Genomic DNA, 7,001 nt, shown 5'->3' on the forward strand with positions numbered 1-7,001 from the left:
TAAAAATGGATATGGATACTATTTAACTATGTTGTATTAAAAAAAACTGATCAAAGAATTGGTTTAATGGCAAATGCTCTGGAAAATTCTTTTGCAACAGTTCATCACTGTTGATATAATCCTAATTAAAATTATCGGACTCCAGTTTTGGTGGAGATGTAAATTTGCTAGTGTCTTTGAAGAGCAATTTAGTCACATTCATGAAAATTAAAATTGCATTTGGCCTTTGACATAGAAATTTTACTTCTGGAAATTTACAGAGAAAGTTGCACGTGTGCACGTACATACAAGGATATTACCACACTACTCTAGTATTTTTTGTAGTAACAAAAGATTGAACAAATATTAATGTCCTCCAGTAAGAAGCTGATTAAAATTCAGTACGAGACATCCATTGTACCCAAAGTTAGGCGGCCTTGAAAAGGTCAGTGTCGCTCAGCGACAGGGCTCGGCCCACCCTCGTGCAAACCCACCCCGCGGTGTGAGGCCGGGAGGGTGCGGTCACGAGGGGCCCAGGAAGTGTGTCCAATGCCTGAAGCAGCCCCCACCCCGGCGGTCCTGAGTCTGGGTCGCGCTCTGGTGTATCTCTTTTGACGTCTACTACCCACAGCCTGGGGGAGGAGAGTGGCGACGGCTAGCAGCAACTGCATCCGACTTGGGACCTTGCCCTGCTCCGCGGCCCGCGTCACCATGGCAACTGCAGGCAGCCAGCACTGACGGTGGGAAAATGAAGACAGGAGCCGGGTTACAGCCTTGGACTTCGAGCAGCCCAGGGAGAGACTCTGCGTCCTCCAGCCCCCGTTTCCCTTCATGTCGGAGATGCTAAGCCCGCAGCTAAGTCCACAAAGAGCTTTCCCCGACGCCTACGAGACCGGAAGTGCCCGAGCTCAGGTGGAGGAAGGACCCGCGTGGCCTCCTCTGCGCTCCCCCTGGGGTCCGTGCCCCTTCCGGCGTTTCTCCCGCGTCCTTCACCATGGCAACTCGGGCGTTGGGAGCGTGGGCTGCGAGCCGAGTGGGTGGGGAGCCGCTGGGCTCTATCCGCCAGCCCACGAGAAGTGACGAAGGCGACGGGAGGCCGCAGGGACCTGAGGGCGGAGAGAGGAGTTCAGAAAGTGCCGGGCGGCGGCTTCTGTTTCCTCTGCGGGGTATCTGGGTGGTCGTGGCTGGGAGCTGCCGGGGCCTGGTGGCCGTGCGCTTCTGCTGCGGGCAAGCTCTCCCTGCAAGGCCCGGGCGGCGGCAGGGGGCAGTAGCGGCCCGCATTGCTCGGAGGCTCCCTAGCACGGAGCTCCCGGGCTGGGGCGTCCAGATCTGGAGAAGCCGAGGGCCTTGGTCACACTCAGAGCTGACGTCCAGTACGGCCCTTGCTGAGGACTCGAGCGAACAGATCTCTACCCAGCCCCCGCCCCACGCGCACCCAGCCTGGGTCAGCTCGCCCTGCCCTCAGCCACGCAGCTGGTGGCTAAGCGCGGGCTCCGGGTTCAGGCTGCCTTGAGCTCTGTTGTTTCCCTCTGAAAGTGGTGATGATGATAGCAGGTATCTTGGGGTTGCTTTGTGTATTAAACGAGTTAATTGTACTTAGTACAATTTCTGGACTTAGTTTCTAGCACATGGCAAGCGCTCATGGGCTTGCCTGGGGAAAATTAGTTGACCTCTCAACCTTGCCTCATTAAAAAGTGGGGATAATAATAGTACCCACTTAATATCGTTATAATAATTATAGGAGTTAATATTTGTAAAGTCCCTTGCCTTCAAGAACTTAGGACATTAAAAAAAAATTGTGAAGTCCCTAGAATGGTGCCAGGCACATAGTAAGCTGCCTCTATTATTGCCATGGTCATATTGTTGTTATCACTACGTTAAATAAAATTTATAAGAGGCTATTGGTTTGGACTGAGCTCCTGCACTATGTCCAACAGATCAACCCAACATGGAGTCACTTATGCTGAAGTTCCATGCCACCAAGCTGAAACTAAGTTGCTTATTTGACTTTCCTAGAAATTAGGAGAGACAGTTAATATAGCCAAATCCCCAAATAAACCAGCTTTAGCTGGCATGATGAGGAAGTCCTCTCTGCTTTAACCTTTACAAGGAAAATAACTTTGAAACCACCAATTCGCTTTTTGTTTTGTGTTTCTGCTTTCTTCAGCCCTTTTCTGTCTATAAAGCCAGCCTCCTCAGCTCAGCTCATCAGAGCACTCACTCTGTTTTATAGAACGAGGCATCGGCTGATTCTAGAATGCAAATATAAGCCAATTAAGATTTTAAACTAAATTTCTTGCAATTTTTGTCTTTTGACAACTATTATCGTCTGTTTGCCTTGTGAGGTTGGAAAGGATTGCACTCGTCCTGCTACAAGGACTCTTAGCCTCTGGCTGGATTACAGAAACATTTGCCTGCATTTCTCCTTTTATTTCCCAAAGTTTTTCAGCCTTTTACATGGTTCTATAGAAGAGGCAGGATCGTGTCCTTAAAAGATCACTGGGCTGTGAGTCAGGTGGATTTTGGTCTTGGTTATGCTACTTGGGCAGGTCACTGTTTCCTCATCCATCTGTAAGCCTCTTTCAACAAAGGGTAGCTGGTATTATCGATTATGCATGTTTAGCCTTTCCGGTAAGGTAATATATTTAGTAAAACTAAATTAGCATCTGTCAGCAACTCTCCAGGGTAGTAAGAGAAGATGGCAGGTGCTCTGAGGAAGTTACAAATGAAAAGCTATGGGATTCTGAGAAGGGAGAGTAAGCGTCTTAATTTATACTTTAATTTCTAATAAGTAGAAATGTTAAGATGTACGGGGGTCAAATGAGAATGATTCTACCCCTCCACTCCACTAAAAAGTCTGGGAAAGTGAATTTTCCCCTCTGAGGCCTTCTTATTTCTCAGTTGGAAATAAGATGTATGTTGGCAGCTACATTCATTATTGCTTGCAGTGTAATCCGGCCCGTTATGGATTCCCAGACTTGGGCTCCTAGACCGACTTCTTCCATTGGCAAGAACATCATATTCACCATATTCTTCTCTTTCTCTCTCTCTCTCTTTTTTTTTTTTGAGCTCTGTCGCCCAGGCTGGAGTGCAGTGGCATGATCTTGGCTTACTGCAACCTGCAACCTCTGCCTCCCCGGCTCAAGCAACTCTTGTGCCTCAGCTTCCCAAGTAGTTACAGGCATTCACCACCATGACCGACTAAATTTTTGTATTTTTTAGTAGAGATGGGATTTCACCATGTTAGCCAGTCTGGTCTTGAACTCCTAATCTCAAATCTGCCCGCCTTGGCTGCTTCCCAAAGTGCCGGGATTGCAGGTGTGAGCCACTGTGCCTGGCCCTTTGTTTTTTGTTTGTTTGTTTGTTTTTGAGACAGGGTCTCACCCTGTTGTCCAGGCTGGAGTGCAGTGGCACAGTCACAGCTCACTGCAGCCTCGTCCTCTAGAGCTCAAGTGATCCTTTCACCTCAACCTCGCTAGTAGCTGGGACCACAGGCGCACACAACCATGCCCAGCTAATTATATTTTCATTTTTGTAGGAACGGGTGAGGTGTCTCTATGTAGCCCAGGCTGGTCTTGAACTCCGGGGCTCAAGGGATCTTCCCTCCTTGGCTTCCCAAAGTGCTGGGATTACAGACATAAACCACCGCACCTGGCCTTCTTTGTGTTTTCAGAAACCCTCCCTTCACTCACCAGAATGTGAGGTCCCTATTTATCCTACTTAGATTAATGCACTAGGTTAGAGTAAGCAGTGTTTCCTAGCAGTTATGGGCATTGGCTTTTATAGTCAGGGGATTTGAGCCCTGCTGTGATTTTGAATCAATGTCTGAGCCTCAGTTTCTTCATCTTCAAAACAAGGACAGTAATACCCAGGGCTGTTGTGATGACAGTGTGAGATCTTGCACTTAAAGAATCCAGCATGGCCGGGCATGGTGGCTCACACCTGTAATCTTAGCACTTTGGGAGGCTGAGGCAGGCAGATCATGAGGTCAGGAGTTCGAGACCAGCCTGACCAACATGATGAAACCCCGTCTCTACTAAAAATACAAAAATTACCCGGGCGTGGTGGTGCAGATCTGTAATCTCAGCTACTCAGGAGGCTGAGGCAGGAGAATCGCTTGAACCCAGGAGGCGGAGGTTGCAGTGAGCTGAGATCGTGCCATTGCACTCCAGCCTGCGTGACAGAGACTTCGACTCAAAAACAAAAAGTAAAAAGCAAACAAACAAATAAACAAATAGCACCTGCTAGGACAAGTGCTCAAAAAAATATTGGCTGCTCTTTTTAAAAATATACGTAAATAAATATGGGGTCTTACTGTGTTGCCCAGGCTGGTCTCAAACTCCTGACCTCAAGCCATCCTCCTGCCCTGGCCTTCCAAAATGCTGGGATTACAGGCGTGTGCCACCACACCCAGCTGGCTGCTCTTTTTTAGCACTGTCATCATGGTTATTACATTGTTAGTTTACAAAAGGCAGGGTAATCTTTTGTAGTCTTTTTCTTCTCTTTATTGCCTGGCAGATCTCTTTATTGCCAGCAAATGTTTGTTGAATGAATGAGTGAATCCACCCAGGAAGCTCTAGTAGCAGTGAATTTCACATTGCCCTGACTAATAGCAGCTCTGCGCCAGAAACCATATTCAGTCCCATTACCTTGTTGAATCCTCAAGTTTGATGACTTTGTCTAGCCTTCCAATTTGGCTCCTGAAGCATTGGTGTCATTGATTCACAGTCCAGAAGCTGGGAGTAATGTCTGCTGCAGATTTCTGTATTGTTTCCGTAATGAAGCTGACAGCAGCATAATATCCGTAGCCTGTGCTAAGATAGGAGTTGGGTGTCATGCTGACGTCAGGCAGTATGTTCTCATTTCCCCAAGGATGAGCTGGCTTCCTTGATGCAGTTTCCTCATCTCATTAGTGCGTTGCTTGACATTACACTTCTGAAACAGCAGGGCTCAATCAGAGTTTAGCACTGCAACTCTATCAGGGTGATAATGTGACAGGGCATCAGGTTCCTTCTTTTGTCCCTCTGTGGCCACTTCCAGAGAAGTGTAGCAGCTGTAGGGGAAGGACAGACCAGGGAAGGTCTTTTTGCTTCTTCTGATCCACTCACTGTGTTTGAGTTTTGGGTTAGAGAAGCCTTTAGAAACCTCTAATTTAGCACTTTTTAAATACTGTTCTGTGGGGGTTTTAGAATTCGTAGGACTCCCTCATCCTGCCAGGAGCTGCTTCTGGGGAGAAGAACTACCTATACAGGTAGAGCTTGGGGCATCCTACCTCTGGTTCAACCAAAGTGAGCCCTGTGACATCTCTGGAACACTGAAGAACAAATTTCTTTTTATTCCTCAATAGAGACTCTGAAAGCCAGTCAGCACCATTGTTGGACTTTGAGCAAGCTATTTTTGCATTTGCAGTATTTATTCATTCATTCAGCACATTCTCAGACACTCTACTAGGGGGCTGGAGATAGAGCAAGAAACAAAATAAAGATCCTGCCATCAAAGAGCTTACATTCTAGTGGGAGGAGACAGAGTAAAATATGTGCCATGCAGGGCCTCTCCAAGGATGTAGAATGAACAGACGGCTGAAGGAAGTGAGGGCTGATAAATGGTAGAAGAATCTTCTAAGCAGAAGAAATAGCTGTGCAGAGTCTCTGAGGTAGGATGCCAGAGCAGCTGGAGAGGAGGGAATGACAGAGCCAGTGGAGGTAGACAAGAGGCGGGGGTCTAGATTTCCAGGACCTTGGAGCCATGGAAAGGACTTTAGATTTTACTCAGAAGGAGATGGGAGGACATTGGAGAGGTGAAAGCAGAGGAATGACAGGACTTGATTAATAGGGACATTCTGGCTACTGGGTAGAGAATAGAACTTAGGGAGTGAGAGTGGAAGCAAAGACCAAGGAGGCTTTTAGAAGGGTCCAGGTGCGAGGTGACAATAGCTTGGACTGGCATAGTAAAGAAAGGTGAGAAGCACTTGGACTTGGGATGCATTTTGAAGGCAGACCTTATACGTTCTGCTAATGAGTTCCATGTTGGGTGGGAGAGAAAGAGGAATTGACAGTGACCTCAAGACTTGGGCCTGCACACCTGGATGAAGGGCGCTGTTTAATGAGACATTTGTCACAGTCACAGTTTGCCAATTCAGCTGCTTTTCACGATGGAGAAGGAACTGCTCTAAGGTGGTGTCAGAAGGTCTGAGACCAGGAGGGTGTTTTAGCTGAGGTTTTCTCATAACAGTCACTTGCCCACAGTCACACAAGTTGGATCTAGAACTAGAGCAAATGATCCCTGGTGCTAAAGCTGCATAGTTCCTATTAGCATCCACAAAAATCTCATTTCTGTTTGGCTGCACTTCAGGTTCAGGCAGCTGGTGTATTTTGATGTCTTGGTAGTTCCATGCTGTGAGAAGAGTTTGTGTCATGAAAATTAGCAGCCTTTTCTTTTCTCCCAGGAGCACCCTTGAAGGAGAATTAGACGAACTGGAGTCTACTCGGAAGAATCTGTTGGGAATGGCCCTGGCACCACATCCTGAGCAGGGATGGCCGATGGAATGGGGAGAAGACTCAGGTGGGGCTTGAGTGTGTCCTCTGATGACTGAAAAGCCTTGGGAGCATCCTTCCTGCTACTGTATGTTTGCTGGTTCCAATGATACATAATTTGTGCTTTTTGTAATTAAAGTATTATCCTGTAGATCTTGATGGTGTTGACTACTTCCCCTTGGAGGCGTGTGACCTGGAGATGAGGTTAGCATACCCCACCACCACGGTTCCCCAGATCAAAAACTGAAACAGCCTAGGGGGTTTCAGAAGTTTTAAAACTGGGCCTCTTGGGTCTTGATCTACAAGGAGGTGAGATAGTTCCCGTGTGGGCATGAATGAAGGTGGGGGCCTTGTGCGAGTAGAGGAGTCCAGGGGGAAGAGCCTAGAGAAGGCAGCTAGGAAGCTTGTGGCAGCTACAGAGGCTACATGTGTGTTGGCTTAGGGCCAGAGGCCTGTCCTATGGAGACTTGCCTGTTCTGTCATTTAGGA

General features: G+C 47.7%; 1 long non-coding RNA gene across 1 annotated transcript; it reads left to right on the forward strand.

Moving 5' to 3' along the window:
• Positions 1-998: 998 nt before the first annotated feature.
• On the forward strand, positions 999-6,663 carry LOC131382238 (uncharacterized). The gene is made up of 2 exons (XR_009211537.1): positions 999-1,533; positions 6,425-6,663. It is a non-coding gene; the product is annotated as an uncharacterized LOC131382238 (long non-coding RNA).
• The last annotated feature ends 338 nt before the right edge of the window (positions 6,664-7,001 follow it).

Source organism: Hylobates moloch, unplaced genomic scaffold (genome assembly GCF_009828535.3).
Source record: "Hylobates moloch isolate HMO894 unplaced genomic scaffold, HMol_V3 SCAFFOLD_21, whole genome shotgun sequence".
NCBI classification, from domain to species: Eukaryota; Metazoa; Chordata; class Mammalia; order Primates; family Hylobatidae; genus Hylobates; species Hylobates moloch.